The sequence below is a fragment of the Antennarius striatus genome, chromosome 5 (assembly GCF_040054535.1).
Source record: "Antennarius striatus isolate MH-2024 chromosome 5, ASM4005453v1, whole genome shotgun sequence".
Lineage (NCBI taxonomy): Eukaryota > Metazoa > Chordata > Actinopteri > Lophiiformes > Antennariidae > Antennarius > Antennarius striatus.
In genome coordinates, this window is record NC_090780.1 from 3,675,753 (window position 1) to 3,687,212 (window position 11,460).

Genomic DNA, 11,460 nt, shown 5'->3' on the forward strand with positions numbered 1-11,460 from the left:
ACATACGGAAGACATTATGAAAGAAATGTTACTTAGCTACATATTATTTTGTCATAGCAGGTAATTGTGAGCTGAAGAATGTCCCAGATGCATATGCAACTCCTCAAAGGTATGGTCAGTGTGTAAATGGTCTATAGGCCTCCAATTGGGTGATTTAGTTGTGGTTTATTAATTAAAAATACTGTAACCATAAGTAGAAGCTACGCTATCTGCACTTTCTGTGTGTTTCTTCAAACAATCTTCCATGACAGCAAGCAAACACATTATGTATCAAAGCAACAACGGTTCTTGTTATACTAAACACAGATCAGATACATTGACCTTTTCAAAGTCAATGCACATTCATATGGGAAACATATGAATGTGCAGAAATGGGTTAATATAGTGGGTGTATAATGTATGACTCAAGTATATCCCAGAGTATCCCAGTCAGTATAAGAACCTCTTTCACACATTGTCCATGTCACAACCAACAATAATATATTCCACCAATAAAAAAAACAAAAGTAGTCATAATCATTTAACCTTTACGCTGGGTTTCATACATATATAGAATAAAAACTTGATTCATTTCTGTTGACTTGACACCTGTGCTACGTGTATACTAGCTACTGTGGCGCTACCTAGAGCAACAAAGGAGAGTTCCACATTCAATAAAAAATGAGTAAAGCGAGGGAACTTTCATTATTCATCTCAGCCTGGCATACCCAACTCCCCAGCTTTCCGAAGGGAACACTATGAAATTTCAATTGGCATCATTGTATGTGTTGAGTTTTAATGTCAATATCGTTGACAGTATTTAACAGCCCTGCAGCCTCCCTTCTGACTCCAACAAGACACTTCAAAGGAGCACCTCTCTGAATCCCTCAGTCTTGCATCAAAAAAGTTAACCTTGGAGACATGCTAACTACCCAGCTGTGTATGTTTCTGAATTGCAATGAAGACTCTGTTCATTCAAGACAAGGGAGAAAAGAGAAGTCAACCCTCTGTCCATCACTGTATCCACCGTTCTGTCTGACCATCGTTCTGCGTCTCTCCTTAAATCTCTAACTTACATGCCTACTTGTTCAAGGAAAAACTCTGAAAAATCAAATTTAAAACGCTGACATGCACTGTATGTAATCAGAGATATTTGCTACACTTTTCTTTTGGAACACTTTTGCTTACACACTATGCACACAACAGGCAAAGATGGGAAAGCAGCAGCAACAACAAGATGGCAGAGCTGAGCCGGCTCTTCTGGGGCTTGTGTGACTGCTGCTCACTTAGCCTCAGGTGTGGAACTCTCATTTTTGGCAGTGAGAACTCTAACCAAGAGCCAGTGAGAATGTTATACTGGGGAAGTTTGGACAAAGCATCAGAGGTACATTGGCAGGAATATTTGTGCAGGTGCTGTAGTTACACTTTCTTGCATTACACAGTGATTGACAAGCAAATCCCAGAAGACGGAATCTTTAACAAAAAACCCTGAACATACAGAATTTAAAAGAAAAAAAATCCACCAAACGTGTAGTGTACATTTCTGCTGTGTACAGTATTCTTCAATGCTAACTTGAATATTGCACTGGGGTCAGAAGTCATGTCTTATCTGTGAGCATGAACTGATTTCCAAAACATACATTGCTCTATCACTATACTGTTAAATTTATCAGCACAGAAGACATGATTAAAATCATAGTCCACAGAGATATTTGCAAACTCAGCAATATTTTATCCCAGTATGATCACAGACAAGACACCTTTCCAAGATCTAATTAGCAATATGATGCCCTCAGAGATTGGGACATTCTTAATAGCCATAGAAAGCTGTTTGGTCATGATTTGTCACTTAAAAGACAAAGAGTTATAGTTTATTAAAAGTCATATATAATGATTAAAAACGTAATGGAAAGCTTCCATCATAAAAAAGATCAAATTCTGCCACAAGGATGTTAAAATATTATATGAGGTATTATATAAGAAAGGTAGTTAAAGTACACTACAACCCAAACTTTGCTTTATAAAATACTTCATAAATAGAGTAATCAGTACAGATAATGATGAGGCCAGTAAGTCCATAGAAACATCTCCTGATGTTAGTCTTCCTTGATTTGATTTGAATTAAAATCCTTGCAAATAGAGAGAGACATGGTCTCCCCCTCTTGCCCTCACTTAATATACGGAGGGATCATCATACAGTTCATCTCTTGCAGCTGCACATTTCAAGAAAAGCATTTATATATAATGTGTTCAATCCTTATGATAGACCTGTAAGGAATAGATAGCCATCATCATCCGAACACCCACGCAGTCTCTCAATCGTCCGCTTTAAAGATGGCATGAATGAGAAGGAAATGTCATTAGTGAGATAGGTAATCTGTTTCTGGAGAGGAATCAAAGATCATAATTAGATTTTCTTCAAGGCTGCTCAAAGCTTTTTGGAGTCTCAGCCCACAATTGTATTAATGATTGTAAGCTCACTGAGCTTGAAAGGGGGTTCAGTGAAAAAGATTGACTTCTGCAGGTGCCCGCCTGTAACTTCAGTCATATAATAACAACTGTACTGTCACAGAAAAACCTCCTAAGACTTTTAAATGGATTAATAGTATGCACGAAAAGACAAAAGTAAAATGAGCAGGAGGAGGGTAAAATTATTTTACCACAGTGACAAATCTGATAAAATGTTAAATTTACAAATTATTGCATATGCACTGAACAGTAGTCCATATTATCCACTCTTTCTGTAGTCCTTGGGGCAGAGGCTGGGATGTACCTCTACTGTGGGGGACTCACATGGGCAATGCCAGCATAACCTGGAGGGATATGATTGGACCTGAATAATATTCTGTTGTTGGAATTCTTTGCTAGTCACAGTTGGTCCATAACTAACACCATGTTCAAGCACAAGAGTGTCCACAAGTACACTTGGTACCAGAACACCCTATATCATTGGTCAATGATCAACTTCTGTAGTAGTATCAACTGATTATGGCCATATGTTCTGAAAACTTGGGTACAAAGAGGAACTGACCTGTCATCACCACCTGATGGAGAGTTGAATCAGGTGATGGGGAAAATGCCGGACAGACCTTGGAGGCCCAAATGGATAGTGAAGGTCTACTGGGAACTTCTTCTTTGTTCCCTTTGGCTTTTCCCTTCAGGGGTCGCCACAGCGAATCAATTGCCTCCATCTAATCCTGTGTCCTATATCCTCTTCTCTCACACCAACTATCGTCATGTCGCCTTTCACGACAAAATTAACGCCCGAACAGGGACTTGAACCCTGGACCCTCAGATTAAAAGTCTGATGCTCTACCAACTGAGCTATCCGGGCTCTAGTGAAAGTCTGCTGGGAACATCTCTGAAAACCCAGTCAAGTCGGTCTCCAACTCCCACCTTCAGCAAAGCCTTGGAAACATTTTGGGGAAAGGAGAGTGACAGTGGCATAGAGCTGTGGTCGCAAGACTCCTGGTGTTGGTCATGATGGTATTCCCTGAACCTGCTGGTGGACAGCAGAGATGACTGAAAGTAGACTGAAGAAGGAGTTCAACAGGATGTCGTTGGGAGTCTAGAGGCAGCTGACGCGAATCAAGAAGGCAAAAATTCTGTCGTGGAAAAGGTTTGGTCCCAAAGATATTCTAGCAAAACATTCAGTGTCTTAGGAGGGGGAAAATGGAAGGTATTCTACAAGGATCTCCTCTATCCCACTGGCATACATTACAGTGAGGACACAAAGCCAGATGATTTTGAGGTAGGTCCGCTCATCAATGGGGTTGAAACTGCTGCAACTGTTATACAGGTCCATAGTGGCACAACCTGCCTGAGTATCTCAAGGCTCTGGATGTTGTAGGACTGTCATGGCTGACACGTATCTGCAACATTGCTTGGATGATGTGTACAGTCCATCTGCAGTGAAAGACTAGAGTGGTGGTTCCCCTTTTTTAAGAAGGGGGACTAGAGAGTGTGTTCCAACTGTAGGGGGATCACACTGCTCAGCATCCCCAGAGAAGTCCACTCTCAGTTACTGGAGAGGAGAGGCAGATGCTTGTTGAATATCAGATACAGGAGGAACAATATGGTATGGTCCTGGTTGTGGAATACTGGATCAGTTCTCTCAGAAGTGGGCTGGAGGTAGCTTGGGAGTTTGCCCAACCGTCCACGTGTGCTAAGTGGACCTAGAGAAACCTTATGACCATGTACCCAGAGCCATCCTTTGGGGGGTGCTTTGGGAGTATGGGGTGGACAGGTCTTTGCCATCCAATCTCTGCATTCATAGACTTAGAGAGTAGTTTGGTTTGGTCTGTTAGTCACCTTCAGCACTCCACCAGTATTATTACAGTATATAAAAAGGCCTAATTCTTTTACGTCTCCATGAGGAATAATTAAGTAAGTTACTTATTCTTCTTGTTCTCTTGACTGGCTTGGGAGCTCCTTGGGATCCCCCAGAGAAGTTGGTGGAAGTGGCTGGGGAGATAGATGTATTGGCTTCCCTTCGAAACTGCTGCCCAGTAATAGGTTGAAAATGGGCAAAGGTTATTAAGTGCTTCCATTCTTTAACCCCTTCCCTTTTGGTGTGACTAGATTCAAGATTCAAAGTGTTTATTGTCATATCCACAGTAAAGAAACAGGTTCCACTGTACAATGAAAAACTCCTTTCCTTCCTTATGTCCAGTATCATCTCTTTTGTTTTGTCTGTTTTGAGGATGAGGTTGTTGTCCTCTCACCATGTGACCAGCATGCCCACCTCCCTGTGGGAATGCTTGTCTCTACCTGTGGGCTAGTTTATCATGTGTGCAGGAGACAGAGATGTACTTAGTGTAGTTGATGTATTTAAATAATATGAAGGGTCGAAAATTGATTCCTGTTTTTAAGCTTAGAAAATTAACCACAGCAAAAAGAATGTGGTCAATATTGTGAAAAGCAATTTAATATAATGCATTATTAATTTATATAAAGGCCACGTATTTTGGGAGAGTGAGAAAGAGAGAGATGCAAAAATTATAAAGTTATAAAAATTATAAAGCTATAAATCTCTGAAATCCGACTTGTTGCCACAATAAGTCAATAGCAACAATTCATTCAAACTTGGCAAAAAAATAAACATGTCTATAATTTTTTACCGTACTCCTGTGGCACCCCTGTTAGTTTGTCCCACTCATATTTTCAGCACTTCCTTAGTTTATTGGTTTTTAGGATAAAGATTTCCCTGCACACTTTTCTTATTGTTTCTTTGTAAAAGATTTATTTTTATTTGCTGCCAACCATCATGAAATAATAAAAACTACCTGATATCTAATTAATTACTCTAGAGTTGTGTTGTAATGTCTCATAATTGTTTAACTGCATGCCAGACACAAAAACACAATATTTGACATATACACTTCCTTTGAGCCTGTACACTCGTTTGTCTCTTACAGGAAAGAGGATATAATAATTCAACATTAATCATGTCATATCTGTTTTCTCTATTGTACTCCACACTCCTAAAATCAAACGCAACAAATACTGTAAGTGTATGAACTTTTCAGTAAAACTAATCCGTTCATATTTTAGATAAGGAATGATGCATATGCATGTGACCAGAGGGTACATCAAACTACATTATGTATTCACTCTAGTCCACTGATGTTTAAGGAACTGGTGGCGCTGCAAGTTATGAGGAAAAGTAACTGCAACATGTGTGGTCTCAAAGTTGTGGTGGCAGAACACAGTTAGTTCTCTTACAGTAATGTTATTTGTCACATAGCTCTGGTCTCTTAAAGTTGTGTCTTATCACAATCACACACTGAGCCTTTGGATCATACTCAAACAAACGCACACAGGTGTGAATTTAAAGGATTACTGGACACAGACCCATGAAATGAACCTTCACCATTGGCGAACAAGTTTTCACCTTTTGTTTCTCCTTGTGAATGAAACTCTAAGGAACTGCTGACAGAGAATGTGTTGATGGGATGTCTCTGACAAGGTAGCCGTTGAAAATGTCTTTTGTTCCTGTTCATGGCCTTTTTCTCCAACCTCAGCTGAAATATCAGCGGTTGTTGCCTCAACACCTCAGAGATTCTAATATTTCCAGGTGCATGCAGGCCTCAGTTGCCAGACCATTTGAAACTGGTGTCAGTCATCTTGCCTGTCTGCATGTCAGATGCATGTCATCTTGTCAGGAAATGTGTGGCTAGTAACAGGATTTTATAACGCCTGATAATGAAAAACAACCAATTGTGAGTTTCAGACTAATAAGTGACTATGGCGAACAATTGATACATGAATCTATTATTTTGATGGATTTCCTTGGCTTAGATTGTTTCTGTAACTCACTCAGTGGTAAAGGAAAACAGTGTTTGGGAAAAATGATAGTGCCATAGTTAACTTTGCTGATTCTAAGAAAGCTTGCTGTATGATGGTGAATGTTGCATACTGCTACACAAAACCACTTCTTCAGTTCATGCTTCCATGTCTGTGTAGCAAAAAAAAAAGGCCTAAATATTGAGAGATTAGCTTATTATACCATTGTTGATGGGAGAGCTGGCATTTAAAAGAGGGACACAGCCCTCTGCAGGCAGGGCATGACAGAGCTATATAAGCTCAAGTGTGGGTCAGTATCACCCTGTCTGATTTTGTTCAGTTAGTGAAGTTTTTCACTCTGTTTAGTCCTGTATTATTATTATTATTATTATTATTATTATTATTATTATTATTATTATTATTATTATTATTATTATTATTATTATTTACCTTTATTTTTTAGATTTTTATCAGAAAAAATTAGGTGACACGGTGACACAGTGGTTAACACTGCTACCTCACAGCAAGAAGGCCACGGGTGTGATTCCTCTCTGTAGAAGTTTATATGTTCTCCCTGAGTCTGTGTGGTTTCTCTCCAGGTTCTTCGGCTTCCTCTCACCCCTCCAAAACATACAGTTTAGTTGAATTGGCTACAACAAATTGTCTTTGAGTGTAAGAGTGCATGGTTGAACCTTTGCCTTTCTTACGGGTGGCCCTGCGGTGAGCGATGAGACCTGTGGTGATTGTGAACACCTCATCTACAAGAATATGGATGGATGGACTACAATCAAATAAAAAGACTTTGTCCAAAATAGGCGGTTCTTCATCTGGTTGTTTTAAATTGTTATTATAATGCATTCTAATCTTTCTGAATTGATTGCATGTTTCCAGCTGTCCTTGGATCAGTTAAAGCTTGTTACTTCAACAGTCAAGTATTTGGGCCTATAATGATCAGTGGGTGTACATTGGCTGGTATCACACTAAGTTAGATGAGAAGACTGATGCTCATGCTTTCTTCTTGTCTAACCAGCAACTGGAAATGATTGTCTAAAACAACCAAAATCCACACGTTATATATGTAGTCTGTTTAATCCTTAATGAAATAATTGTAGAAATGTTATAAGAAAAGACATGAGACACATAGAACATGTTAATTCACAAGCTTAAACTTTTGAACAATCTCATGTTTCTAAGATGCCGCTTCGTTAATAATAGTATGAAAACACACAGTCATGTGTCTGTGAACCCAGAGCTTCTGTGAAACGACCACATGGCATCAGAAAAACTTTAAAAATTGAGTGGATTTCTTCATCAGATTGTATTTTATTGCATCATGTCAGTCTTCATTCTCTGATGTCTGGATTTTTTAGCTGACCCTCCTCTTCACTGCATTGCAAAAGTCACTCACAATTTCAAATCCATTGCTGACTGAAGCCAACTCTGCTTTTTTAGAGGGGAAGTGCATTAATAGTGCTGAGTTTTTCAAAGCTGAAGATGTTTGCTGACCCTTCAAGTTAACCTTGTTGCATTTTCAGAAGGGCAGATTGGTGTTAATTGATTACGAGCCACGCAAAATATAAACAATCATTCACGCACACACTCACACCTATGTGAAATTTTGACATGACCAAGCCACCTAATCCACCTAATCCAAGCCACCTAAATCTTTAGAGGTGGGGGGAGGCAGTAGAACCCGTACAGAACCCACTCTGCTTGGGAAGAAATACAAACTCCACACATAAAGAATTTGTACCTGAACAGAGACAGCGTTTCCCACTGTATCACCGTGCCGTTCGCAATTATAGATGGGAATTTAATAAATAATGATTGACAATTCATATTATGAGCAACCTATTGGAACCGACTGGGTTCAGAGGTTGTGGACTACCTGTAGTCTTGCATAGACAATAGCTTTAGCAATAGCAATCAGAAAGATCTGGCCAGCTTTCTCAAAAATTGATATGAAATAACATTATTTTATTACAGATGATAATACAGTGGAGCTCATACAGATTTTGAAGAAACTGTGACTTTTAAAAAGATTACCATTTTAACATAATCCAGGTTTTTATGTACTGTTCAATGTTTTGTTCTACTGAGAGGCTTGGAAGGTACAACTCTGCCAAACCAACTTGAGGGGTTTTGTTTACAGAATTTTTGAATCAGGGCAGAATGGAAGTTGTCACACGGAAGCTAGAATTCAGCATCCAATAGCATAGCAAAAGTGTTTTACACCATCTTACCCACTGAGGCACCATTGTCTGTATCCACACCAAAGTGAGAAGGAGCTCATTTCTTTCCTAAAATTTCCAACAGAGCTAGTATGTTGACTTGGTTGTTTAATCACATCCAGGTAGACAGAATCACCTGTAGCAGTGGATTTGCAGGAGCCATTTGTATTCAAGGTTGATTACAAGTAGGGTGTCATTTGCATTATCAGGGACTCAGCACTAATGAGACTCCTGGTTTTAGGCCTTAATTGGATTGCTTCACCACAGTCCCTTATTGATATTTGCATGCCACAGTTCATCATGATAAGTAATGAGAAGATTATTCACTGGAGGTATCCAATTGCAAACTCCATCTGTGAATAGAGGCAGGACTGTCCACCCTATGGTTCCCATGGGTGCTGATAGGGCACAATGGCACACAATGACAAGTGTACACACAGGACAGTATAGAACAGAGTGTGTGACGCACTGATACACCACACTACATCAGCTCGTGTTTACCACCTCACTAAGAGGCGGTTGTTGTTTACCTGCCTTGTGCCATTAAGTCTCCTAAAATAAATTACTACCATGCAAGCCAAAATTAAGCAAACATCTGCCAAGGAGTGAGGTAAGGGGATTAAAAAGAATGTAGAAACATAATCTGAAAAGGAGCATTTGTGAAAATGAGAGACGGGGATTGGAAAGGATTGGGTTCTTATAAGAATAATTTCTTTCATTTTATGGGAAAAGATCTCCCCTCCGCAACCAGACGCTGTAAAACACTCACAAAGCCATCAATCACACTCACAGAAGGCCTCACAGTGTTATTATAATTTGCATATTTTACACTACAGAGCAGAACCAACAGCTCACCAGAAACATGCCAATAAAGCTGTGGGACAAACCTTTGACTCGTTATGGAAGATAATGAAACAAAACCTGCTCATCAGGAAAGCATTTGTCTAAAAGCAAAAATACCACATTTTTGGAATACTGTACAGATGGTGCATTTCCTGTGGGCATCAGAGCTTTGGCTCGAATCCAGAGAAATGACTTTCTATCATTTTAACCTGTCAATGAGTTTGAAAATGGTAGTGCGTCTGTGTAACAAATGTTTTTTTTTTTTTTTTGGTAATGTAATCGTATGGTGGATTTGCAACACGACGTGTTTGCATCTGAAAATCCAGATGAATTACTCAGCTGCTTGTCCATTTTTCACATATATATATATATATTTTTAAAAGAGCAAAAGGAAGCAGAAAAAAAGTAGCTTCTACATTCTCTGGTTCTCCGTTCTTAGTTTGTATGAATGTCTGTTTGAGATACAGGATTTTGCATATATTTGGGGCTTGGCATGCAAAGCACTGTTTTCTGTACCTTTGCCTACTCTCAAAAGACTGCAGCTGAAACTTTCAGACATGGAAGAAAGGACTCCCAGGGCTTCCTCCTCACCCACCAAGCCTACACCGTAGAGACTTGTGTGGTCCACAATTGCTGAGTGAGTGTGAGCTTACATTACATTACATTACATTAAAACAGTTGTCTGTGTTTGATAGTCGTATATATTTGTAAAGTTCAACCAATTTAATTCTGCACCTAGGGGTTTGAATTAATGGATGGATAGATAACATGGTTGCATCCGATTCATGTGAATGTGAAAATGTCTCTTTTAAATTAGAGGCCATTTCCAGATTGTGTTGCATTCGGGTCTTTTCAGGACTTCCTGATTGTGCGGAAAAAGGGCACACAGTTTGCTGCAGTGATATGTCAAACTTCTCCATCATGTCAGACATGATATGGGTACATCTGAAAGCACTGGTCTCTTCTGACCTGAACCCAGAGATAGGAATATGCCCAGAGCAGCATTTGACACCTCAGTGAATCTCATTTCCATAAAGCAGGCCAGGGAAAAAGCCACACTTACACAGCATGAAATATAAAAGAGTAACCCCCAGCCAGCTGGGCTGTCACAGCTCACGGTTGAAGCATGAAAAATACCACAAAATGGCTTAAATGCTGTTTTTTTTGTTTTTCTAGAATTAAGCACCACTGAAAAGGCTTACATGAATGGATGTTTGCAGTCACACACTTTCCTTTTTCAGAGGATGCAAATGAATAAAAATAGTAAAATCCTCCAGCCCATCTCAGACCAGTTTATGCAGCACAAACTTTTGAATGTCTCTTACTGCTTGGTTTGTCCTGCTTCATCTAATCTCTCAAACATGGTCAGGCCTCGGGCATGCTGCCCTAACTCAACATTAGCTCTGGGCAAGGTTGAGGCAGAGGGTACACACTGGCTAAAAGCACATCCAAAATCATATCCCCAAGATTATTTCCAGTAACATTCAGACATCCTCAGCACCTCTTATCCCTCCTATGACTCAACCTGGTACATTGCATGAAGTCAGCTGAGTTTGAATTCAAGTAAATATTTTGTTGTACAGTGAAACCCCAGTGAATAGAAAATGGGACATCTGAGCATAACATGTGATAAAAGGTGGATGATGAATGACATATATAGTAAGGGATCTTCTAATACTATTTATAGCTAAATCTAATTAATTCCTTTCCTAATCTTTATCCTAGAAGACAAAGAAATCAGACATACATGCAAACTGCATTTACTTTTAAATTAGATGTTAGCAATACAAACTACTAAAACTACAAACAAATATACTGCATGTTACTTGTTTGAAATTTCATTCCCTAGATTTGCCAAAGGTGCTGTAATTAAGTTCGTATTTGGAGTATGATTTGGTGAAACACATTTACTCATCACAAGACGATGACGGTTGATACAGTATGTTGTCATCGGCGTACATGTTTTGCTGTTACTTGTTGTAAGAAACGGCTCCAAAATAATGCTTGTGTGTCAAAGTGCTTCTCATGATACAGTGTCTGACTTCCCCTCTGTGCCCAGAAGGGCTTCATCCAGCTGTGAACTCAGACATGTTGCATCAGTGATCTCTCCAACTCTCTTTGT

At 39.4% G+C, this 11,460-nt stretch overlaps 1 non-coding gene across 1 annotated transcript; it reads right to left on the reverse strand.

Moving 5' to 3' along the window:
• Positions 1-3,240: 3,240 nt before the first annotated feature.
• Positions 3,241-3,313, reverse strand: trnak-uuu (transfer RNA lysine (anticodon UUU)). Its single transcript has one exon. It is a non-coding gene; the product is annotated as a tRNA-Lys (tRNA).
• Positions 3,314-11,460: the final 8,147 nt, after the last annotated feature.